Genomic DNA, 23841 nt, shown 5'->3' on the forward strand with positions numbered 1-23841 from the left:
TTTTTTTTCGAATCAGCAGCACTAGATAAACTATCCCTGGAATTATCAGTTGTTACTCTTCAATTAGGGAAACCTAGAAAATAGCAGCATATTGTGATTCAGATTTCCGACTATGCTATCACAACAACGCGGCAATTTCAATACCAAATGGCCGTGATCTCATAGTGCTTGGTACTTTGCGTTGCGGCGGCTACAGCAACCCCGTTAGGAATCTGGGTCACGGCACCTGTGAGGAGCTACTTTTCTGTTGTTCCTTTGAATTACTACTTCTTCTGCTTTACTTTACATTGATAAAAACTGGACAGCTTAGCCTAAAGTCCTTCAAGAGTCCCCAAATTTTGGACAACAACAAACATTTGACTGGCCTTCTCTACGTTTGCCAACAAAGATCACAACTATTTGCATACAATGGTGAGGAAACGTAGCTTTTTTCCCAATGCTGAATGTAGGGCTAGTGGCGCAATGGATAACGCGTCTGACTACGAATCAGAAGATTCTAGGTTCGACTCCTAGCTAGCTCGGATTGCTCTTTAGCACCTAAATCCGTTGTTTGTCATTTCCAACTTTACCCCCCAACACAAACACTACAAAGAAAATGGACATATATGAAGAGCCAAATGATGTGTTCTCATTGTTTCAACATGTGTGTAAATTTATCTAAGCCCCTTGGTGTCAGTCAACTACAGCAATAATCCTGATGTTTTCCTGTTTTTGCTTGCTAATCATCTTTCCTTGAAAAAACAAATTTGTCCCTGAAGGACAGAATCAGCAGTGCTAGATAAACCATCCATGAAATTTTCATTTGTTAGTCAACAATTAGAGAAAGCGGGAAAATATCAGTAGAGTTGAAGTTCAGAGTTCCAACTATGCTATCACAAAAACAAGGCCCCACTGCTACCAAGTGGCCGTGATCGTATAGTGGTTAGTACTCTGCGTTGTGGCCGCAGCAACCCCGGTTCGAATCCGGGTCTCGGCAACTTTGAGAAGCTTGATCTCTGTTATGCCTCTAAATTGTTCCATCCTCTGCTTCATTTTACAATGATAGAAACTGGACAGATCAGGATAAAGGTCCTGCAGGAGGCCCCACGTTTTGGATTAGAACAAGATTTGACTGGATTCTGTACAATTGGCAACAAAGATCAACTGTTTGCATAGAATGGTGTGAGAACCCAGATACTCCCAATGCTCTCTGAACCTAGGGCTTGTGGGGCAATGGGTAATGTGTCTGATTACATTTCACAAGACGTAAGGGATGACTCCTGGATAGTTTGTTCTGTTCTTTAGCTATTAAATTACTTGATACTCATTTCCAAGTTTACTCCGGTACAAACTGTCTATCACAGTAAATTTATACGTATGAACAGTCTAATGATGCGTAAATAGCTTTTCAACATGTGCTAAAACAGCCCTAAATCCTTCAATTTAACTCAAGCAAAGCTATCATCAAGCTTTCTCTGTATTTGTTTTTTTCGAATCAGCAGCACTAGATAAACTATCCCTGGAATTATCAGTTGTTACTCTTCAATTAGGGAAACCTAGAAAATAGCAGCATATTTGTGATTCAGATTTCCGACTATGCTATCACAACAACGCGGCAATTTCAATACCAAATGGCCGTGATCTCATAGTGCTTGGTACTTTGCGTTGCGGCGGCTACAGCACCCCGTTAGGAATCTGGGTCACGGCACCTGTGAGGAGCTACTTTTCTGTTGTTCCTTTGAATTACTACTTCTTCTGCTTTACTTTACATTGATAAAAACTGGACAGCTTAGCCTAAAAGTCCTTCAAGAGTCCCCAAATTTTGGACAACAACAAACATTTGACTGGCCTTCTCTACGTTTGCCAACAAAGATCACAACTATTTGCATACAATGGTGAGGAAACGTAGCTTTTTTCCCAATGCTGAATGTAGGGCTAGTGGCGCAATGGATAACGCGTCTGACTACGAATCAGAAGATTCTAGGTTCGACTCCTAGCTAGCTCGGATTGCTCTTTAGCACCTAAATCCGTTGTTTGTCATTTCCAACTTTACCCCCCAACACAAACACTACAAAGAAAATGGACATATATGAAGAGCCAAATGATGTGTTCTCATTGTTTCAACATGTGTGTAAATTTATCTAAGCCCCTTGGTGTCAGTCAACTACAGCAATAATCAAGCTGATGTTTTCCTGTTTTGCTTGCTAATCATCTTTCCTTGAAAAAACTATTTGTCCCTGAAGGACAGAATCAGCAGTGCTAGATAAACCATCCATGAAATTTTCATTTGTTAGTCAACAATTAGAGAAAGCGGGAAAATATCAGTAGAGTTGAAGTTCAGAGTTCCAACTATGCTATCACAAAACAAGGCCCCACTGCTACCAAGTGGCCGTGATCGTATAGTGGTTAGTACTCTGCGTTGTGGCCGCAGCAACCCCGGTTCGAATCCGGGTCTCGGCAACTTTGAGAAGCTTGATCTCTGTTATGCCTCTAAATTGTTCCATCCTCTGCTTCATTTTACAATGATAGAAACTGGACAGATCAGGATAAAGGTCCTGCAGGAGGCCCCACGTTTTGGATTAGAACAAAGATTTGACTGGATTTCTGTACAATTGGCAACAAAGATCAACTGTTTGCATAGAATGGTGTGAGAACCCAGATACTCCCAATGCTCTCTGAACCTAGGGCTTGTGGGGCAATGGGTAATGTGTCTGATTACATTTCACAAGACGTAAGGGATGACTCCTGGATAGTTTGTTCTGTTCTTTAGCTATTAAATTACTTGATACTCATTTCCAAGTTTACTCCGGTACAAACTGTCTATCACAGTAAATTTATACGTATGAACAGTCTAATGATGCGTAAATAGCTTTTCAACATGTGCTAAAACAGCCCTAAATCCTTCAATTTAACTCAAGCAAAGCTATCATCAAGCTTTCTCTGTATTTGTTTTTTTCGAATCAGCAGCACTAGATAAACTATCCCTGGAATTATCAGTTGTTACTCTTCAATTAGGGAAACCTAGAAAATAGCAGCATATTTGTGATTCAGATTTCCGACTATGCTATCACAACAACGCGGCAATTTCAATACCAAATGGCCGTGATCTCATAGTGCTTGGTACTTTGCGTTGCGGCGGCTACAGCAACCCCGTTAGGAATCTGGGTCACGGCACCTGTGAGGAGCTACTTTTCTGTTGTTCCTTTGAATTACTACTTCTTCTGCTTTACTTTACATTGATAAAAACTGGACAGCTTAGCCTAAAAGTCCTTCAAGAGTCCCCAAATTTTGGACAACAACAACATTTGACTGGCCTTCTCTACGTTTGCCAACAAAGATCACAACTATTTGCATACAATGGTGAGGAAACGTAGCTTTTTTCCCAATGCTGAATGTAGGGCTAGTGGCGCAATGGATAACGCGTCTGACTACGAATCAGAAGATTCTAGGTTCGACTCCTAGCTAGCTCGGATTGCTCTTTAGCACCTAAATCCGTTGTTTGTCATTTCCAACTTTACCCCCCAACAAAACACTACAAAGAAAATGGACATATATGAAGAGCCAAATGATGTGTTCTCATTGTTTCAACATGTGTGTAAATTTATCTAAGCCCCTTGGTGTCAGTCAACTACAGCAATAATCAAGCTGATGTTTTCCTGTTTTTGCTTGCTAATCATCTTTCCTTGAAAAAACTAATTTGTCCCTGAAGGACAGAATCAGCAGTGCTAGATAAACCCATCCATGAAATTTTCATTTGTTAGTCAACAATTAGAGAAAGCGGGAAAATATCAGTAGAGTTGAAGTTCAGAGTTCCAACTATGCTATCACAAAAACAAGGCCCCACTGCTACAAGTGGCCGTGATCGTATAGTGGTTAGTACTCTGCGTTGTGGCCGCAGCAACCCGGTTCGAATCCGGGTCTCGGCAACTTTGAGAAGCTTGATCTCTGTTATGCCTCTAAATTGTTCCATCCTCTGCTTCATTTTACAATGATAGAAACTGGACAGATCAGGATAAAGGTCCTGCAGGAGGCCCCACGTTTTGGATTAGAACAAAGATTTGACTGGATTTCTGTACAATTGGCAACAAAGATCAACTGTTTGCATAGAATGGTGTGAGAACCCAGATACTCCCAATGCTCTCTGAACCTAGGGCTTGTGGGGCAATGGGTAATGTGTCTGATTACATTTCACAAGACGTAAGGGATGACTCCTGGATAGTTTGTTCTGTTCTTTAGCTATTAAATTACTTGATACTCATTTCCAAGTTTACTCCGGTACAAACTGTCTATCACAGTAAATTTATACGTATGAACAGTCTAATGATGCGTAAATAGCTTTTCAACATGTGCTAAAACAGCCCTAAATCCTTCAATTTAACTCAAGCAAAGCTATCATCAAGCTTTCTCTGTATTTGTTTTTTTCGAATCAGCAGCACTAGATAAACTATCCCTGGAATTATCAGTTGTTACTCTTCAATTAGGGAAACCTAGAAATAGCAGCATATTTGTGATTCAGATTTCCGACTATGCTATCACAACAACGCGGCAATTTCAATACCAAATGGCCGTGATCTCATAGTGCTTGGTACTTTGCGTTGCGGCGGCTACAGCAACCCGTTAGGAATCTGGGTCACGGCACCTGTGAGGAGCTACTTTTCTGTTGTTCCTTTGAATTACTACTTCTTCTGCTTTACTTTACATTGATAAAAACTGGACAGCTTAGCCTAAAAGTCCTTCAAGAGTCCCCAAATTTTGGACAACAACAAACATTTGACTGGCCTTCTCTACGTTTGCCAACAAAGATCACAACTATTTGCATACAATGGTGAGGAAACGTAGCTTTTTTCCCAATGCTGAATGTAGGGCTAGTGGCGCAATGGATAACGCGTCTGACTACGAATCAGAAGATTCTAGGTTCGACTCCTAGCTAGCTCGGATTGCTCTTTAGCACCTAAATCCGTTGTTTGTCATTTCCAACTTTACCCCCCAACACAAACACTACAAAGAAAATGGACATATATGAAGAGCCAAATGATGTGTTCTCATTGTTTCAACATGTGTGTAAATTTATCTAAGCCCCTTGGTGTCAGTCAACTACAGCAATAATCAAGCTGATGTTTTCCTGTTTTTGCTTGCTAATCATCTTTCCTTGAAAAAACTAATTTGTCCCTGAAGGACAGAATCAGCAGTGCTAGATAAACCATCCATGAAATTTTCATTTGTTAGTCAACAATTAGAGAAAGCGGGAAAATATCAGTAGAGTTGAAGTTCAGAGTTCCAACTATGCTATCACAAAAACAAGGCCCCACTGCTACCAAGTGGCCGTGATCGTATAGTGGTTAGTACTCTGCGTTGTGGCCGCAGCAACCCCGGTTCGAATCCGGGTCTCGGCAACTTTGAGAAGCTTGATCTCTGTTATGCCTCTAAATTGTTCCATCCTCTGCTTCATTTTACAATGATAGAAACTGGACAGATCAGGATAAAGGTCCTGCAGGAGGCCCCACGTTTTGGATTAGAACAAAGATTTGACTGGATTCTGTACAATTGGCAACAAAGATCAACTGTTTGCATAGAATGGTGTGAGAACCCAGATACTCCCAATGCTCTCTGAACCTAGGGCTTGTGGGGCAATGGGTAATGTGTCTGATTACATTTCACAAGACGTAAGGGATGACTCCTGGATAGTTTGTTCTGTTCTTTAGCTATTAAATTACTTGATACTCATTTCCAAGTTTACTCCGGTACAAACTGTCTATCACAGTAAATTTATACGTATGAACAGTCTAATGATGCGTAAATAGCTTTTCAACATGTGCTAAAACAGCCCTAAATCCTTCAATTTAACTCAAGCAAAGCTATCATCAAGCTTTCTCTGTATTTGTTTTTTTCGAATCAGCAGCACTAGATAAACTATCCCTGGAATTATCAGTTGTTACTCTTCAATTAGGGAACCTAGAAAATAGCAGCATATTTGTGATTCAGATTTCCGACTATGCTATCACAACAACGCGGCAATTTCAATACCAAATGGCCGTGATCTCATAGTGCTTGGTACTTTGCGTTGCGGCGGCTACAGCAACCCCGTTAGGAATCTGGGTCACGGCACCTGTGAGGAGCTACTTTTCTGTTGTTCCTTTGAATTACTACTTCTTCTGCTTTACTTTACATTGATAAAACTGGACAGCTTAGCCTAAAAGTCCTTCAAGAGTCCCCAAATTTGGACAACAACAAACATTTGACTGGCCTTCTCTACGTTTGCCAACAAAGATCACAACTATTTGCATACAATGGTGAGGAAACGTAGCTTTTTTCCCAATGCTGAATGTAGGGCTAGTGGCGCAATGGATAACGCGTCTGACTACGAATCAGAAGATTCTAGGTTCGACTCCTAGCTAGCTCGGATTGCTCTTTAGCACCTAAATCCGTTGTTTGTCATTTCCAACTTTACCCCCAACACAAACACTAAAAGAAAATGGACATATATGAAGAGCCAAATGATGTGTTCTCATTGTTTCAACATGTGTGTAAATTTATCTAAGCCCCTTGGTGTCAGTCACTACAGCAATAATCAAGCTGATGTTTTCCTGTTTTTGCTTGCTAATCATCTTTCCTTGAAAAAACAAATTTGTCCCTGAAGGACAGAATCAGCAGTGCTAGATAAACCATCCATGAAATTTTCATTTGTTAGTCAACAATTAGAGAAAGCGGGAAAATATCAGTAGAGTTGAAGTTCAGAGTTCCAACTATGCTATCACAAAAACAAGGCCCCACTGCTACCAAGTGGCCGTGATCGTATAGTGGTTAGTACTCTGCGTTGTGGCCGCAGCAACCCGGTTCGAATCCGGGTCTCGGCAACTTTGAGAAGCTTGATCTCTGTTATGCCTCTAAATTGTTCCATCCTCTGCTTCATTTTACAATGATAGAAACTGGACAGATCAGGATAAAGGTCCTGCAGGAGGCCCCACGTTTTGGATTAGAACAAAGATTTGACTGGATTGCTGTACAATTGGCAACAAAGATCAACTGTTTGCATAGAATGGTGTGAGAACCCAGATACTCCCAATGCTCTCTGAACCTAGGGCTTGTGGGGCAATGGGTAATGTGTCTGATTACATTTCACAAGACGTAAGGGATGACTCCTGGATAGTTTGTTCTGTTCTTTAGCTATTAAATTACTTGATACTCATTTCCAAGTTTACTCCGGTACAAACTGTCTATCACAGTAAATTTATACGTATGAACAGTCTAATGATGCGTAAATAGCTTTTCAACATGTGCTAAAACAGCCCTAAATCCTTCAATTTAACTCAAGCAAATCTATCATCAAGCTTTCTTTGTATTTGTTTTTTTCGAATCAGCAGCACTAGATAAACTATCCCTGGAATTATCAGTTGTTACTCTTCAATTAGGGAAACCTAGAAATAGCAGCATATTTGTGATTCAGATTTCCGACTATGCTATCACAACAAGCGGCAATTTCAATACCAAATGGCCGTGATCTCATAGTGCTTGGTACTTTGCGTTGCGGCGGCTACAGCAACCCCGTTAGGAATCTGGGTCACGGCACCTGTGAGGAGCTACTTTTCTGTTGTTCCTTTGAATTACTACTTCTTCTGCTTTACTTTACATTGATAAAAACTGGACAGCTTAGCCTAAAAGTCCTTCAAGAGTCCCCAAATTTTGGACAACAACAAATTTGACTGGCCTTCTCTACGTTTGCCAACAAAGATCACAACTATTTGCATACAATGGTGAGGAAACGTAGCTTTTTTCCCAATGCTGAATGTAGGGCTAGTGGCGCAATGGATAACGCGTCTGACTACGAATCAGAAGATTCTAGGTTCGACTCCTAGCTAGCTCGGATTGCTCTTTAGCACCTAAATCCGTTGTTTGTCATTTCCAACTTTACCCCCCAACACAAACACTAAAAAGAAATGGACATATATGAAGAGCCAAATGATGTGTTCTCATTAGGCTGTTCGAGATGAGCCAGGTCTGCGCAATCGATCACCGGCGATCGGCGCCCGTTGCATGCCGGTTAGATTTGTGTCCGACTTGATCCCGACTTGCTCTGACGTCATGCACACGTGGGCAACGGAATCTCACGAGAGCAAGGCGGCCGCAGTTCTGAGACGCAGGCGGCGCAGTTGCTTTTTCACCGACTGCAAGAGCCAGGCGACCCAGGCGGACCCAGAGCATGCTGGGAAACGCCGGCTTCTCAGCTGATTTAACACCTGATTGGTCAACATGATGACGTTTTATATAAACTTTTTATTGTTTTTGAATCGGAGCGATTTTAATTACTATTTGTCTGATTTAAAGACTTATTCTGTCCAGAACACATTTGTGTGACTGATAGTTAAGTTTAGAAGTCAAAGAGACTAAATCTGTTCAGATCACGGATCATCTCCATCTGTGTTTTCATAAAATCAAAAACAGGTCGCATGTAGAGCACTTTGCCAGCTACTCTGTCATAACTAAAACAACTGGAGACTGTGGACCAGCTGGTATGAGGGTCTGATTATATTTATTAATCGGAATCGCACCACAGTGTTTTCATCACTTCCTGTCCAGCCTGAAGGCGGCTGGAATCGGCTGGAAACTGTCCGACTTTACCGCAGCTTTTGTCACCACCCCCGCCCCCGCTGCACGCCTCTCTCGTCCACTTTACAGGCGAGGCCAGTTCATCTCGAACGAGCCTAGTGTTTCAACATGTGTGTAAATTTATCTAAGCCCCTTGGTGTCAGTCAACTACAGCAATAATCAAGCTGATGTTTTCCTGTTTTTGCTTTGCTAACCATCTTTCCTTGAAAAAACAAATTTGTCCCTGAAGGACAGAATCAGCAGTGCTAGATAACCATCCATGAAATTTTCATTTGTTAGTCAACAATTAGAGAAAGCGGGAAAATATCAGTAGAGTTGAAGTTCAGAGTTCCAACTATGCTATCACAAAAACAAGGCCCCACTGCTACCAAGTGGCCGTGATCGTATAGTGGTTAGTACTCTGCGTTGTGGCCGCAGCAACCCGGTTCGAATCCGGGTCTCGGCAACTTTGAGAAGCTTGATCTCTGTTATGCCTCTAAATTGTTCCATCCTCTGCTTCATTTTACAATGATAGAAACTGGACAGATCAGGATAAAGGTCCTGCAGGAGGCCCCACGTTTTGGATTAGAACAAAGATTTGACTGGATTTCTGTACAATTGGCAACAAAGATCAACTGTTTGCATAGAATGGTGTGAGAACCCAGATACTCCCAATGCTCTCTGAACCTAGGGCTTGTGGGGCAATGGGTAATGTGTCTGATTACATTTCACAAGACGTAAGGGATGACTCCTGGATAGTTTGTTGTTCTTTAGCTATTAAATTACTTGATACTCATTTCCAAGTTTACTCCGGTACAAACTGTCTATCACAGTAAATTTATACGTATGAACAGTCTAATGATGCGTAAATAGCTTTTCAACATGTGCTAAAACAGCCCTAAATCCTTCAATTTAACTCAAGCAAAGCTATCATCAAGCTTTCTCTGTATTTGTTTTTTTCGAATCAGCAGCACTAGATAAACTATCCCTGGAATTATCAGTTGTTACTCTTCAATTAGGGAAACCTAGAAAATAGCAGCATATTTGTGATTCAGATTTCCGACTATGCTATCACAACAACGCGGCAATTTCAATACCAATGGCCGTGATCTCATAGTGCTTGGTACTTTGCGTTGCGGCGGCTACAGCAACCCCGTTAGGAATCTGGGTCACGGCACCTGTGAGGAGCTACTTTTCTGTTGTTCCTTTGAATTACTACTTCTTCTGCTTTACTTTACATTGATAAAAACTGGACAGCTTAGCCTAAAAGTCCTTCAAGAGTCCCCAAATTTGGACAACAACAAACATTTGACTGGCCTTCTCTACGTTTGCCAACAAAGATCACAACTATTTGCATACAATGGTGAGGAAACGTAGCTTTTTTCCCAATGCTGAATGTAGGGCTAGTGGCGCAATGGATAACGCGTCTGACTACGAATCAGAAGATTCTAGGTTCGACTCTAGCTAGCTCGGATTGCTCTTTAGCACCTAAATCCGTTGTTTGTCATTTCCAACTTTACCCCCCAACACAAACACTACAAAGAAAATGGACATATATGAAGAGCCAAATGATGTGTTCTCATTGTTTCAACATGTGTGTAATTTATCTAAGCCCCTTGGTGTCAGTCAACTACAGCAATAATCAAGCTGATGTTTTCCTGTTTTTGCTTGCTAATCATCTTTCCTTGAAAAAACAAATTTGTCCCTGAAGGACAGAATCAGCAGTGCTAGATAAACCATCCATGAAATTTTCATTTGTTAGTCAACAATTAGAGAAAGCGGGAAAATATCAGTAGAGTTGAAGTTCAGAGTTCCAACTATGCTATCACAAAAACAAGGCCCCACTGCTACCAAGTGGCCGTGATCGTATAGTGGTTAGTACTCTGCGTTGTGGCCGCAGCAACCCCGGTTCGAATCCGGGTCTCGGCAACTTTGAGAAGCTTGATCTCTGTTATGCCTCTAAATTGTTCCATCCTCTGCTTCATTTTACAATGATAGAAACTGGACAGATCAGGATAAAGGTCCTGCAGGAGCCCCACGTTTTGGATTAGAACAAAGATTTGACTGGATTGCTGTACAATTGGCAACAAAGATCAACTGTTTGCATAGAATGGTGTGAGAACCCAGATACTCCCAATGCTCTCTGAACCTAGGGCTTGTGGGGCAATGGGTAATGTGTCTGATTACATTTCACAAGACGTAAGGGATGACTCCTGGATAGTTTGTTCTGTTCTTTAGCTATTAAATTACTTGATACTCATTTCCAAGTTTACTCCGGTACAAACTGTCTATCACAGTAAATTTATACGTATGAACAGTCTAATGATGCGTAAATAGCTTTTCAACATGTGCTAAAACAGCCCTAAATCCTTCAATTTAACTCAAGCAAAGCTATCATCAAGCTTTCTTTGTATTTGTTTTTTTCGAATCAGCAGCACTAGATAAACTATCCCTGGAATTATCAGTTGTTACTCTTCAATTAGGGAAACCTAGAAAATAGCAGCATATTTGTGATTCAGATTTCCGACTATGCTATCACAACAACGCGGCAATTTCAATACCAAATGGCCGTGATCTCATAGTGCTTGGTACTTTGCGTTGCGGCGGCTACAGCAACCCCGTTAGGAATCTGGGTCACGGCACCTGTGAGGAGCTACTTTTCTGTTGTTCCTTTGAATTACTACTTCTTCTGCTTTACTTTACATTGATAAAAACTGGACAGCTTAGCCTAAAAGTCCTTCAAGAGTCCCCAAATTTTGGACAACAACAAACATTTGACTGGCCTTCTCTACGTTTGCCAACAAAGAGCACAACTATTTGCATACAATGGTGAGGAAACGTAGCTTTATTCCCAATGCTGAATGTAGGGCTAGTGGCGCAATGGATAACGCGTCTGACTACGAATCAGAAGATTCTAGGTTCGACTCCTAGCTAGCTCAGATTGCTCTTTAGCACCTAAATCCGTTGTTTGTCATTTCCAACTTTATCCCCCAACACAAACACTACAAAGAAAATGGACATATATGAAGAGCCAAATGATGTGTTCTCATTGTTTCAACATGTGTGTAAATTTATCTAAGCCCCTTGGTGTCAGTCAACTACAGCAATAATCAAGCTGATGTTTTCCTGTTTTTGCTTGCTAATCATCTTTCCTTGAAAAAACTAATTTGTCCCTGAAGGACAGAATCAGCAGTGCTAGATAAACCATCCATGAAATTTTCATTTGTTAGTCAACAATTAGAGAAAGCGGGAAAATATCAGTAGAGTTGAAGTTCAGAGTTCCAACTATGCTATCACAAAAACAAGGCCCCACTGCTAACAAGTGGCCGTGATCGTATAGTGGTTAGTACTCTGCGTTGTGGCCGCAGCAACCCCGGTTCGAATCCGGGTCTCGGCAACTTTGAGAAGCTTGATCTCTGTTATGCCTCTAAATTGTTCCATCCTCTGCTTCATTTTACAATGATAGAAACTGGACAGATCAGGATAAAGGTCCTGCAGGAGGCCCCACGTTTTGGATTAGAACAAAGATTTGACTGGATTTCTGTACAATTGGCAACAAAGATCAACTGTTTGCATAGAATGGTGTGAGAACCCAGACACTCCCAATGCTCTCTGAACCTAGGGCTTGTGGGGCAATGGGTAATGTGTCTGATTACATTTCACAAGACGTAAGGGATGACTCCTGGATAGTTTGTTCTGTTCTTTAGCTATTAAATTACTTGATACTCATTTCCAAGTTTACTCCGGTACAAACTGTCTATCACAGTAAATTTATACGTATGAACAGTCTAATGATGCGTAAATAGCTTTTCAACATGTGCTAAAACAGCCCTAAATCCTTCAATTTAACTCAAGCAAAGCTATCATCAAGCTTTCTCTGTATTTGTTTTTTTCGAATCAGCAGCACTAGATAAACTATCCCTGGAATTATCAGTTGTTACTCTTCAATTAGGGAAACCTAGAAAATAGCAGCATATTTGTGATTCAGATTTCCGACTATGCTATCACAACAACGCGGCAATTTCAATACCAAATGGCCGTGATCTCATAGTGCTTGGTACTTTGCGTTGCGGCGGCTACAGCAACCCCGTTAGGAATCTGGGTCACGGCACCTGTGAGGAGCTACTTTTCTGTTGTTCCTTTGAATTACTACTTCTTCTGCTTTACTTTACATTGATAAACTGGACAGCTTAGCCTAAAAGTCCTTCAAGAGTCCCCAAATTTTGGACAACAACAAACATTTGACTGGCCTTCTCTACGTTTGCCAACAAAGATCACAACTATTTGCATACAATGGTGAGGAAACGTAGCTTTTTTCCCAATGCTGAATGTAGGGCTAGTGGCGCAATGGATAACGCGTCTGACTACGAATCAGAAGATTCTAGGTTCGACCTAGCTAGCTCGGATTGCTCTTTAGCACCTAAATCCGTTGTTGTCATTTCCAACTTACCCCCCAACACAAACACTACAAAGAAAATGGACATATATGAAGAGCCAAATGATGTGTTCTCATTGTTTCAACATGTGTGTAAATTATCTAAGCCCCTTGGTGTCAGTCAACTACAGCAATAATCAAGCTGATGTTTTCCTGTTTTTGCTTGCTAATCATCTTTCCTTGAAAAAACTAATTTGTCCCTGAAGGACAGAATCAGCAGTGCTAGATAACCATCCATGAAATTTTCATTTGTTAGTCAACAATTAGAGAAAGCGGGAAAATATCAGTAGAGTTGAAGTTCAGAGTTCCAACTATGCTATCACAAAACAAGGCCCCACTGCTACAAGTGGCCGTGATCGTATAGTGGTTAGTACTCTGCGTTGTGGCCGCAGCAACCCCGGTTCGAATCCGGGTCTCGGCAACTTTGAGAAGCTTGATCTCTGTTATGCCTCTAAATTGTTCCATCCTCTGCTTCATTTACAATGATAGAAACTGGACAGATCAGGATAAGGTCCTGCAGGAGGCCCCACGTTTTGGATTAGAACAAAGATTTGACTGGATTGCTGTACAATTGGCAACAAAGATCAACTGTTTGCATAGAATGGTGTGAGAACCCAGATACTCCCAATGCTCTCTGAACCTAGGGCTTGTGGGGCAATGGGTAATGTGTCTGATTACATTTCACAAGACGTAAGGGATGACTCCTGGATAGTTTGTTCTGTTCTTTAGCTATTAAATTACTTGATACTCATTTCCAAGTTTACTCCGGTACAAACTGTCTATCACAGTAAATTTATACGTATGAACAGTCTAATGATGCGTAAATAGCTTTTCAACATGTGCTAAAACAGCCCTAAATCCTTCAATTTAACTCAAGCAAGCTATCATCAAGCTTTCTCTGTATTTGTTTTTTTCGAATCAGCAGCACTAGATAAACTATCCCTGGATTATCAGTTGTTACTCTTCAATTAGGGAAACCTAGAAAATAGCAGCATATTTGTGATTCAGATTTCCGACTATGCTATCACAACAACGCGGCAATTTCAATACCAAATGGCCGTGATCTCATAGTGCTTGGTACTTTGCGTTGCGGCGGCTACAGCAACCCCGTTAGGAATCTGGGTCACGGCACCTGTGAGGAGCTACTTTTCTGTTGTTCCTTTGAATTACTACTTCTTCTGCTTTACTTTACATTGATAAAAACTGGACAGCTTAGCCTAAAAGTCCTTCAAGAGTCCCCAAATTTTGGACAACAACAAACATTTGACTGGCCTTCTCTACGTTTGCCAACAAAGATCACAACTATTTGCATACAATGGTGAGGAAACGTAGCTTTTTTCCCAATGCTGAATGTAGGGCTAGTGGCGCAATGGATAACGCGTCTGACTACGAATCAGAAGATTCTAGGTTCGACTCCTAGCTAGCTCGGATTGCTCTTTAGCACCTAAATCCGTTGTTTGTCATTTCCAACTTTACCCCCCAACACAAACACTACAAAGAAAATGGACATATGAAGAGCCAAATGATGTGTTCTCATTGTTTCAACATGTGTGTAAATTTATCTAAGCCCCTTGGTGTCAGTCAACTACTACAGCAATATCAAGCTGATGTTTTCCTGTTTTTGCTTGCTAATCATCTTTCCTTGAAAAAAAAAATTTGTCCCTGAAGGACAGAATCAGCAGTGCTAGATAAACCATCCATGAAATTTCATTTGTTAGTCAACAATTAGAGAAAGCGGGAAAATATCAGTAGAGTTGAAGTTCAGAGTTCCAACTATGCTATCACAAAAACAAGGCCCCTGCTACAAGTGGCCGTGATCGTATAGTGGTTAGTACTCTGCGTTGTGGCCGCAGCAACCCCGGTTCGAATCCGGCTCGGCAACTTTGAGAAGCTTGATCTCTGTTATGCCTCTAAATTGTTCCATCCTCTGCTTCATTTTACAATGATAGAAACTGGACAGATCAGGTAAAGGTCCTGCAGGAGGCCCCACGTTTTGGATTAGAACAAAGATTTGACTGGATTGCTGTACAATTGGCAACAAAGATCAACTGTTTGCATAGAATGGTGTGAGAACCCAGATCCCCCAATGCTCTCTGAACCTAGGGCTTGTGGGGCAATGGGTAATGTGTCTGATTACATTTCACAAGACGTAAGGGATGACTCCTGGATAGTTTGTTCTGTTCTTTAGCTATTAAATTACTTGATACTCATTTCCAAGTTTACTCGGTACAAACTGTCTATCACAGTAAATTTATACGTATGAACAGTCTAATGATGCGTAAATAGCTTTTCAACATGTGCTAAAACAGCCCTAAATCCTTCAATTTAACTCAAGCAAAGCTATCATCAAGCTTTCTCTGTATTTGTTTTTTTCGAATCAGCAGCACTAGATAAACTATCCCTGGAATTATCAGTTGTTACTCTTCAATTAGGGAAACCTAGAAAATAGCAGCATATTTGTGATTCAGATTTCCGACTATGCTATCACAACAACGCGGCAATTTCAATACCAAATGGCCGTGATCTCATAGTGCTTGGTACTTTGCGTTGCGGCGGCTACAGCAACCCCGTTAGGAATCTGGGTCACGGCACCTGTGAGGAGCTACTTTTCTGTTGTTCCTTTGAATTACTACTTCTTCTGCTTTACTTTACATTGATAAAAACTGGACAGCTTAGCCTAAAAGTCCTTCAAGAGTCCCCAAATTTTGGACAACAACAACATTTGACTGGCCTTCTCTACGTTTGCCAACAAAGATCACAACTATTTGCATACAATGGTGAGGAAACGTAGCTTTTTTCCCAATGCTGAATGTAGGGCTAGTGGCGCAATGGATAACGCGTCTGACTACGAATCAGAAGATTCTAGGTTCGACTCCTAGCTAGCTCGGATTGCTCTTTAGCACCTAAATCCGTTGTTTGTCATTTCCAACTTTACCCCCCAACACAAACACTACAAAGAAAATGGACATATATGAAGAGCCAATGATGTGTTCTCATTGTTTCAACATGTGTGTAATTTATCTAAGCCCCTTGGTGTCAGTCAACTACAGCAATAATCAAGCTGATGTTTTCCTGTTTTTGCTTGCTAACCATCTTTCCTTGAAAAAACAAATTTGTCCCTGAAGGACAGAATCAGCAGTGCTAGATAAACCATCCATGAAATTTTCATTTGTTAGTCAACAATTAGAGAAAGCGGAAATATCAGTAGAGTTGAAGTTCAGAGTTCCAACTATGCTATCACAAAACAAGGCCCCACTGCTACCAAGTGGCCGTGATCGTATAGTGGTTAGTACTCTGCGTTGTGGCCGCAGCAACCCCGGTTCGAATCCGGGTCTCGGCAACTTTGAGAAGCTTGATCTCTGTTATGCCTCAAATTGTTCCATCCTCTGCTTCATTTTACAATGATAGAAACTGGACAGATCAGGATAAAGGTCCTGCAGGAGGCCCCACGTTTTGGATTAGAACAAAGATTTGACTGGATTGCTGTACAATTGGCAACAAAGATCAACTGTTTGCATAGAATGGTGTGAGAACCCAGATACTCCCAATGCTCTCTGAACCTAGGGCTTGTGGGGCAATGGGTAATGTGTCTGATTACATTTCACAAGACGTAAGGGATGACTCCTGGATAGTTTGTTCTGTTCTTTAGCTATTAAATTACTTGATACTCATTTCCAAGTTTACTCCGTACAAACTGTCTATCACAGTAAATTATACGTATGAAAAGTCTAATGATGCGTAAATAGCTTTTCAACATGTGCTAAAACAGCCCTAAATCCTTCAATTAACTCAAGCAAAGCTATCATCAAGCTTTCTCTGTATTTGTTTTTTTCGAATCAGCAGCACTAGATAACTATCCCTGGAATTATCATTGTTACTCTTCATTTAGGGAAACCTAGAAAATAGCAGCATATTTGTGATTCAGATTTCCGACTATGCTATCACAACAACGCGGCAATTTCAATACCAAATGGCCGTGATCTCATAGTGCTTGGTACTTTGCGTTGCGGCGGCTACAGCAACCCCGTTAGGAATCTGGGTCACGGCACCTGTGAGGAGCTACTTTTCTGTTGTCCTTTGAATTACTACTTCTTCTGCTTTACTTTACATTGATAAAAACTGGACAGCTTAGCCTAAAGTCCTTCAAGAGTCCCCAAATTTTGGACAACAACAAACATTTGACTGGCCTTCTCTACGTTTGCCAACAAAGATCACAACTATTTGCATACAATGGTGAGGAAACGTAGCTTTTTTCCCAATGCTGAATGTAGGGCTAGTGGCGCAATGGATAACGCGTCTGACTACGAATCAGAAGATTCTAGGTTCGACTCCTAGCTAGCTCGGATTGCTCTTAGCACCTAAATCCGTTGTTTGTCATTTCCAACTTTACCCCCCAACACAAACACTACAAAGAAAATGGACATATATGAAGAGCCAAATGATGTGTTTCTCATTGTTTCAACATGTGTGTAAATTTATCTAAGCCCCTTGGTGTCAGTCAACTACAGCAATAATCAAGCTGATGTTTTCCTGTTTTTGCTTGCTAATCATCTTCCTTGAAAAAACAAATTTGTCCCTGAAGGACAGAATCAGCAGTGCTAGATAAACCATCCATGAAATTTTCATTTGTTAGTCAACAATTAGAGAAAGCGGGAAAATATCAGTAGAGTTGAAGTTCAGAGTTCCAACTATGCTATCACAAAAACAAGGCCCACTGCTACCAAGTGGCCGTGATCGTATAGTGGTTAGTACTCTGCGTTGTGGCCGCAGCAACCCCGTTTCGAATCCGGGTCTCGGCAACTTTGAGAAGCTTGATCTCTGTTATGCCTCTAAATTGTTCCATCCTCTGCTTCATTTTACAATGATAGAACTGGACAGATCAGGATAAAGGTCCTGCAGGAGGCCCACGTTTGGATTAGAACAAAGATTTGACTGGATTTCTGTACAATTGGCAACAAAGATCAACTGTTGCATAGAATGGTGTGAGAACCCAGATACTCCCAATGCTCTCTGAACCTAGGGCTTGTGGGGCAATGGGTAATGTGTCTGATTACATTTCACAAGACGTAAGGATGACTCCTGGATAGTTTGTTCTGTTCTTTAGCTATTAATTACTTGATACTCATTTCCAAGTTTACTCCGGTACAAACTGTCTATCACAGTAAATTTATACGTATGAACAGTCTAATGATGCGTAAATAGCTTTTCAACATGTGCTAAAACAGCCCTAAATCCTTCAATTTAACTCAAGCAAAGCTATCATCAAGCTTTCTCTGTATTTGTTTTTTTCGAATCAGCAGCACTAGATAAACTATCCCTGGAATTATCAGTTGTTTACTCTTCAATTAGGGAACCTAGAAATACAGCATATTTGTGATTCAGATTTCGACTATGCTATCACAACAACGCGGCAATTTCAATACCAAATGGCCGTGATCTCATAGTGCTTGGTACTTTGCGTTGCGGCGGCTACAGCAACCCCGTAGGAATCTGGGTCACGGCACCTGTGAGGAGCTACTTTTCTGTTGTTCCTTGAATTACTACTTCTTCTGCTTTACTTTACATTGATAAAAACTGGACAGCTTAGCCTAAAAGTCCTTCAAGAGTCCCCAAATTTTGGACAACAACAAACATTTGACTGGCCTTCTCTACGTTTGCCAACAAAGATCACAACTATTTGCATACAATGGTGAGAAACGTAGCTTTTTCCCAATGCTGAATGTAGGGCTAGTGGCGCAATGGATAACGCGTCTGACTACGAATCAGAAGATTCTAGGTTCGACTCTAGCTAGCTCGATGCTCTTTAGCACCTAAATCCGTTGTTTGTCATTTCCAACTTTACCCCCAACACAAACACTACAAAGAAAATGGACATATATGAAGAGCCAAATGATGTGTTCTCATTGTTTCAACATGTGTGTAAATTTATCTAAGCCCCTTGGTGTCAGTCAACTACAGCAATAATCAAGCTGATGTTTTCCCTTTTTGCTTGCTAACCATCTTTCCTTGAAAAAAAATTTTTGTCCTGAAGGACAGAATCAGCAGTGCTAGATAAACCATCCATGAAATTTTCATTTGTTAGTCACAATTAGAGAAAGCGGGAAAATATCAGTAGAGTTGAAGTTCAGAGTTCCAACTATGCTATCACAAAAACAAGGCCCCACTGCTACCAAGTGGCCGTGATCGTATAGTGTTAGTACTCTGCGTTGTGGCCGCAGCAACCCCGGTTCGAATCCGGGTCTCGGCAACTTTGAGAAGCTTGATCTCTGTTATGCCTCTAAATTGTTCCATCCTCTGCTTCATTTTACAATGATAGAAACTGGACAGATCAGGATAAAGGTCCTGCAGGAGGCCCCACGTTTTGGATTAGAACAAAGATTTGACTGGATTGCTGTACAATTGGCAACAAAGATCAACTGTTTGCATAGAATGGTGTGAGAACCCAGATACTCCCAATGCTCTCTGAACCTAGGGCTTGTGGGGCAATGGGTAATTGTCTGATTACATTTCACAAGACGTAAGGGATGACTCCTGGATAGTTGTTCTGTTCTTTTAGCTATTAAATTACTGATACTCATTTCCAAGTTTACTCCGGTACAAACTGTCTATCACAGTAAATTTATACGTATGAACAGTCTAATGATGCGTAAATAGCTTTTCAACATGTGCTAAAACAGCCCTAAATCCTTCAATTTAACTCAAGCAAATCTATCATCAGCTTTCTTTGTATTTGTTTTTTTCGAATCAGCAGCACTAGATAAACTATCCCTGGAATTATCAGTGTTACTCTTCAATTAGGGAAACCTAGAAAATAGCAGCATATTTGTGATTCAGATTTCCGACTATGCTATCACAACAAGCGGCAATTTCAATACCAAATGGCCGTGATCTCATAGTGCTTGGTACTTTTGCGTTGCGGCGGCTACAGCAACCCCGTTAGGATCTGGGTCACGGCACCTGTGAGGAGCTACTTTTCTGTTGTTCCTTTGAATTACTACTTCTTCTGCTTTACTTTACATTGATAAAAACTGGACAGCTTAGCCTAAAAGTCCTTCAAGAGTCCCCAAATTTGGACAACAACAAACATTTGACTGGCCTTCTCTACGTTTGCCAACAAAGATCACAACTATTTGCATACAATGGTGAGAAAACGTAGCTTTTTTTTCCCATGCTGAATGTAGGGCTAGTGGCGCAATGGATAACGCGTCTGACTACGAATCAGAAGATTCTAGGTTCGACTCCTAGCTAGCTCGGATTGCTCTTTAGCACCTAAATCCGTTGTTTGTCATTTCCAACTTTACCCCCCAACACAAACACTACAAAGAAAATGGACATATATGAAGAGCCAAATGATGTGTTCTCATTGTTTCAACATGTGTGTAAATTTATCTAAGCCCCTTGGTGTCAGTCAACTACAGCAATAATCAAGCTGATGTTTTCCTGTTTTTGCTTGCTAATCATCTTCCTTGAAAAAACAAATTTGTCCCTGAAGGACAGAATCAGCAGTGCTAGATAAACCATCCATGAAATTTTCATTGTTAGTCAACAATTAGAGAAAGCGGGAAAATATCAGTAGAGTTGAAGTTCAGAGTTCCAACTATGCTATCACAAAAACAAGGCCCCACTGCTACAAGTGGCCGTGATCGTATAGTGGTTAGTACTCTGCGTTGTGGCCGCAGCAACCCCGTTCGAATCCGGGTCTCGGCAACTTTGAGAAGCTTGATCTCTGTTATGCCTCTAAATTGTTCCATCCTCTGCTTCATTTACAATGATAGAAACTGGACAGATCAGGATAAAGGTCCTGCAGGAGGCCCCACGTTTTGGATTAGAACAAAGTTTGACTGGTTGCTGTACAATTGGCAACAAAGATCAACTGTTTGCATAGAATGGTGTGAGAACCCAGATACTCCCAATGCTCTCTGAACCTAGGGCTTGTGGGCAATGGGTATGTGTCTGATTACATTCACAAGACGTAAGGGATGACTCCTGGATAGTTTTGTTCTGTCTTTACTATTAAATTACTTGATACTCATTTCCAAGTTTACTCCGGTACAAACTGTCTATCACAGTAAAATTTAATACTTGAACAGTCTAATGATGCGTAAATAGCTTTTCACATGTGCTAAAACAGCCCTAAATCCTTCAATTTAACTCAAGCAAATCTATCATCAAGCTTTCTTTGTATTTGTTTTTTCGAATCAGCAGCACTAGATAAACTATCCCTGGAATTATCAGTTGTTACTCTTCAATTAGGGAAACCTAGAATAGCAGCATATTTGTGATTCAGATTCCGACTATGCTATCACAACAACGCGGCAATTTCAATACCAAATGGCCGTGATCTCATAGTGCTGGTACTTTGCGTTTGCGGCGGCTACAGCAACCCGTTAGGATCTGGTCACGGCACCTGTGAGGAGCTACTTTTCTGTTGTTCCTTTGAATTACTACTTCTTCTGCTTTACTTTACATTGATAAAACTGGACAGCTTAGCCTAAAAGTCCTTCAAGAGTCCCCAAATTTTGGACAACAACAAACATTTGACTGGCCTTCTCTACGTTTGCCAACAAAGATCACAACTATTTGCATACAAGGGTGAGGAAACGTAGCTTTTTTCCCAATGGAGAATGTGGGCTAGTGGCGCAATGGATAACGCGTCTGACTACGAATCAGAAGATTCTAGGTTTCGACTCCTAGCTAGCTCGGATTGCTCTTTAGCACCTAAATCCGTTGTTTGTCATTTCCACTTTACCCCCCAACACAAACACTACAAAGAAAATGGACATATAATGAAGAGCCAATGAGTGTTTCTCATTGTTTCAACATGTGGGTAAATTTATCTAAGCCCCTTGGTGTCAGTCAACTACAGCAATAATCAGCTGATGTTTCCTTTTTTGCTTGCTAATCATCTTTCCTTGAAAAAAAATTTGTCCCTGAAGGACAGAATCAGCAGTGCTAGATAAACATCCATGAAATTTTCTTTTGTAGTCAACTTAGAGAAGCGGGAAAATATCAGTAGAGTTGAAGTTCAGAGTTCCAACTATGCTATCACAAAAACAAGGCCCCACTGCTACAAGTGGCCGTGATCGTATAGTGGTTAGTACTCTGCGCGTGTGGCCGCAGCAACCCCATTCGAATCCGGGTCTCGGCAACTTTGAGAAGCTTGATCTCTGTTATGCCTCTAAATTGTTTCCATCCTCTGCTTCATTTTACAATGATAGAAACTGGACAGATCAGATAAAGGTCCTGCAGGAGGCCCCACGTTTTGGATTAGAACAAAGATTTGACTGGATTTCTGTACAATTGGCAACAAAGATCACTGTTTGCATAGAATGGTGTGAGAACCCAGATACTCCATGCTCTCTGAACCTAGGGCTTGTGGGGCAATGGGTAATGTGTCTGATTACATTTCACAAGCGTAAGGGATGACTCCTGGATATTTGGTTCTGTTCTTTAGCTATTAAATTACTTGATACTCATTTCCAAGTTTACTCCGGTACAACTGTCTATCACAGTAAATTTATACGTATACAGTCTAATGATGCGTAAATAGCTTTTCAACATGTGCTAAAACAGCCCTAATCCTTCAATTTAACTCAAGCAAAGCTATCATCAAGCTTTCTCTGTATTTGTTTTTTTCGATCAGCAGCACTAGATAAACTATCCCTGGAATTATCAGTGTTACTCTTCATTAGGAAACCTAGAAAAATAGCAGCATATTTGTGATTCAGATTTCCGACTATGCTATCACAACACGCGGCAATTTCAATACCAAATGGCCGTGATCTCATAGTGCTTGGTACTTTGCGTTGCGGCGGCTACAGCAACCCCGTTAGGAATCGGGTCACGGCACCTGTGAGAGCTACTTTTCTGTTGTTCCTTTGAATTACTACTTCTTCTGCTTTACTTTACATTGATAAAAACTGGACAGCTTAGCCTAAAAGTCCTTCAAGAGTCCCCAAATTGGACAACAACAAACATTTGACTGGCCTTCTCTACGTTTGCCAACAAAGATCACAACTATTTGCATACAATGGTGAGGAAACGTAGCTTTTTTTCCCAAAGCTGAATGTAGGGCTAGTGGCGCAATGGATACGCGTCTGACTACGATCAGAAGATTCTAGGTTCGACTCCTAGCTAGCTCGGATTGCTCTTTAGCACCTAAATCCTTGTTTGTCATTTCCAACTTTACCCCCAACACACAAACACTACAAAGAAAATGGACATATATGAAGAGCCAATTATGTGTTTCTCATTGTTGTCAACATGTGGTAAATTTATCTAAGCCCCTTGGTGTCAGTCAACTACAGCAATAATCAAGCTGATGTTTTTTCCTGTTTTTGCTTGCTAATCATCTTTCCTTGAAAAAACTAATTTGTCCCTGAAGGACAGAATAAGCAGGTGCTAGATAAACCATCCATGAAATTTTCATTTGTTAGTCAACAATTAGAGAAAGCGGGAAAATATCAGTAGAGTTGAAGTTCAGAGTTCCAACTATGCTATCACAAAAACAAGGCCCCACTGCTACCAATTGGCCGTGATCGTATAGTGGTTAGTACTCTGCGTTGTGGCCGCAGCAACCCCGGTTCGAATCCGGGTCTCGGCAACTTTGAGAAGCTTGATCTCTGTTATGCTCTAAATTGTTCCATCCTCTGCTCATTTACAATGATAGAAACTGACAGATCAGGATAAAGGTCCTGCAGGAGGCCCCCGTTTTGGATTAGAACAAAGATTTGACTGGATTTCTGTACAATTGGCAACAAGACAACTGTTTGCATAGAATGGTGTGAGAACCCAGACACTCCCAATGCTCTCTGAACCTAGGGCTTGTGTGCAATGGGTAATGT

General features: G+C 41.1%; 26 non-coding genes across 26 annotated transcripts; all 26 read left to right on the forward strand.

The window, feature by feature from the left end:
- The first annotated feature begins 448 nt into the window (after window positions 1-448).
- On the forward strand, window positions 449-521 carry trnar-acg (transfer RNA arginine (anticodon ACG)). The gene has a single exon. It is a non-coding gene; the product is annotated as a tRNA-Arg (tRNA).
- Window positions 522-904: 383 nt separating this feature from the next.
- trnah-gug (transfer RNA histidin (anticodon GUG)) lies at window positions 905-976 on the forward strand. Its single transcript has one exon. It is a non-coding gene; the product is annotated as a tRNA-His (tRNA).
- Window positions 977-1911: 935 nt separating this feature from the next.
- On the forward strand, window positions 1912-1984 carry trnar-acg (transfer RNA arginine (anticodon ACG)). The gene has a single exon. It is a non-coding gene; the product is annotated as a tRNA-Arg (tRNA).
- Window positions 1985-2367: 383 nt separating this feature from the next.
- On the forward strand, window positions 2368-2439 carry trnah-gug (transfer RNA histidin (anticodon GUG)). The gene has a single exon. It is a non-coding gene; the product is annotated as a tRNA-His (tRNA).
- A 937-nt stretch (window positions 2440-3376) lies between these two features.
- trnar-acg (transfer RNA arginine (anticodon ACG)) lies at window positions 3377-3449 on the forward strand. The gene has a single exon. It is a non-coding gene; the product is annotated as a tRNA-Arg (tRNA).
- A 385-nt stretch (window positions 3450-3834) lies between these two features.
- On the forward strand, window positions 3835-3905 carry trnah-gug (transfer RNA histidin (anticodon GUG)). The gene has a single exon. It is a non-coding gene; the product is annotated as a tRNA-His (tRNA).
- A 936-nt stretch (window positions 3906-4841) lies between these two features.
- Window positions 4842-4914, forward strand: trnar-acg (transfer RNA arginine (anticodon ACG)). The gene has a single exon. It is a non-coding gene; the product is annotated as a tRNA-Arg (tRNA).
- A 386-nt stretch (window positions 4915-5300) lies between these two features.
- trnah-gug (transfer RNA histidin (anticodon GUG)) lies at window positions 5301-5372 on the forward strand. Its single transcript has one exon. It is a non-coding gene; the product is annotated as a tRNA-His (tRNA).
- Window positions 5373-6306: 934 nt separating this feature from the next.
- Window positions 6307-6379, forward strand: trnar-acg (transfer RNA arginine (anticodon ACG)). Its single transcript has one exon. It is a non-coding gene; the product is annotated as a tRNA-Arg (tRNA).
- Window positions 6380-6762: 383 nt separating this feature from the next.
- On the forward strand, window positions 6763-6833 carry trnah-gug (transfer RNA histidin (anticodon GUG)). Its single transcript has one exon. It is a non-coding gene; the product is annotated as a tRNA-His (tRNA).
- Window positions 6834-7767: 934 nt separating this feature from the next.
- Window positions 7768-7840, forward strand: trnar-acg (transfer RNA arginine (anticodon ACG)). The gene has a single exon. It is a non-coding gene; the product is annotated as a tRNA-Arg (tRNA).
- A 1117-nt stretch (window positions 7841-8957) lies between these two features.
- trnah-gug (transfer RNA histidin (anticodon GUG)) lies at window positions 8958-9028 on the forward strand. The gene has a single exon. It is a non-coding gene; the product is annotated as a tRNA-His (tRNA).
- A 934-nt stretch (window positions 9029-9962) lies between these two features.
- trnar-acg (transfer RNA arginine (anticodon ACG)) lies at window positions 9963-10034 on the forward strand. Its single transcript has one exon. It is a non-coding gene; the product is annotated as a tRNA-Arg (tRNA).
- Window positions 10035-10419: 385 nt separating this feature from the next.
- trnah-gug (transfer RNA histidin (anticodon GUG)) lies at window positions 10420-10491 on the forward strand. The gene has a single exon. It is a non-coding gene; the product is annotated as a tRNA-His (tRNA).
- Window positions 10492-11428: 937 nt separating this feature from the next.
- trnar-acg (transfer RNA arginine (anticodon ACG)) lies at window positions 11429-11501 on the forward strand. Its single transcript has one exon. It is a non-coding gene; the product is annotated as a tRNA-Arg (tRNA).
- Window positions 11502-11887: 386 nt separating this feature from the next.
- trnah-gug (transfer RNA histidin (anticodon GUG)) lies at window positions 11888-11959 on the forward strand. Its single transcript has one exon. It is a non-coding gene; the product is annotated as a tRNA-His (tRNA).
- Window positions 11960-12895: 936 nt separating this feature from the next.
- Window positions 12896-12966, forward strand: trnar-acg (transfer RNA arginine (anticodon ACG)). The gene has a single exon. It is a non-coding gene; the product is annotated as a tRNA-Arg (tRNA).
- A 380-nt stretch (window positions 12967-13346) lies between these two features.
- Window positions 13347-13418, forward strand: trnah-gug (transfer RNA histidin (anticodon GUG)). Its single transcript has one exon. It is a non-coding gene; the product is annotated as a tRNA-His (tRNA).
- Window positions 13419-14352: 934 nt separating this feature from the next.
- trnar-acg (transfer RNA arginine (anticodon ACG)) lies at window positions 14353-14425 on the forward strand. Its single transcript has one exon. It is a non-coding gene; the product is annotated as a tRNA-Arg (tRNA).
- Window positions 14426-15811: 1386 nt separating this feature from the next.
- Window positions 15812-15884, forward strand: trnar-acg (transfer RNA arginine (anticodon ACG)). The gene has a single exon. It is a non-coding gene; the product is annotated as a tRNA-Arg (tRNA).
- Window positions 15885-16265: 381 nt separating this feature from the next.
- On the forward strand, window positions 16266-16337 carry trnah-gug (transfer RNA histidin (anticodon GUG)). The gene has a single exon. It is a non-coding gene; the product is annotated as a tRNA-His (tRNA).
- Window positions 16338-17267: 930 nt separating this feature from the next.
- Window positions 17268-17340, forward strand: trnar-acg (transfer RNA arginine (anticodon ACG)). The gene has a single exon. It is a non-coding gene; the product is annotated as a tRNA-Arg (tRNA).
- Window positions 17341-18721: 1381 nt separating this feature from the next.
- On the forward strand, window positions 18722-18793 carry trnar-acg (transfer RNA arginine (anticodon ACG)). The gene has a single exon. It is a non-coding gene; the product is annotated as a tRNA-Arg (tRNA).
- Window positions 18794-20177: 1384 nt separating this feature from the next.
- Window positions 20178-20250, forward strand: trnar-acg (transfer RNA arginine (anticodon ACG)). Its single transcript has one exon. It is a non-coding gene; the product is annotated as a tRNA-Arg (tRNA).
- Window positions 20251-21625: 1375 nt separating this feature from the next.
- trnar-acg (transfer RNA arginine (anticodon ACG)) lies at window positions 21626-21699 on the forward strand. Its single transcript has one exon. It is a non-coding gene; the product is annotated as a tRNA-Arg (tRNA).
- A 1829-nt stretch (window positions 21700-23528) lies between these two features.
- Window positions 23529-23600, forward strand: trnah-gug (transfer RNA histidin (anticodon GUG)). Its single transcript has one exon. It is a non-coding gene; the product is annotated as a tRNA-His (tRNA).
- The last annotated feature ends 241 nt before the right edge of the window (window positions 23601-23841 follow it).

This window comes from Etheostoma spectabile, unplaced genomic scaffold, assembly GCF_008692095.1.
Source record: "Etheostoma spectabile isolate EspeVRDwgs_2016 unplaced genomic scaffold, UIUC_Espe_1.0 scaffold00018244, whole genome shotgun sequence".
Taxonomy (NCBI): Eukaryota; Metazoa; Chordata; class Actinopteri; order Perciformes; family Percidae; genus Etheostoma; species Etheostoma spectabile.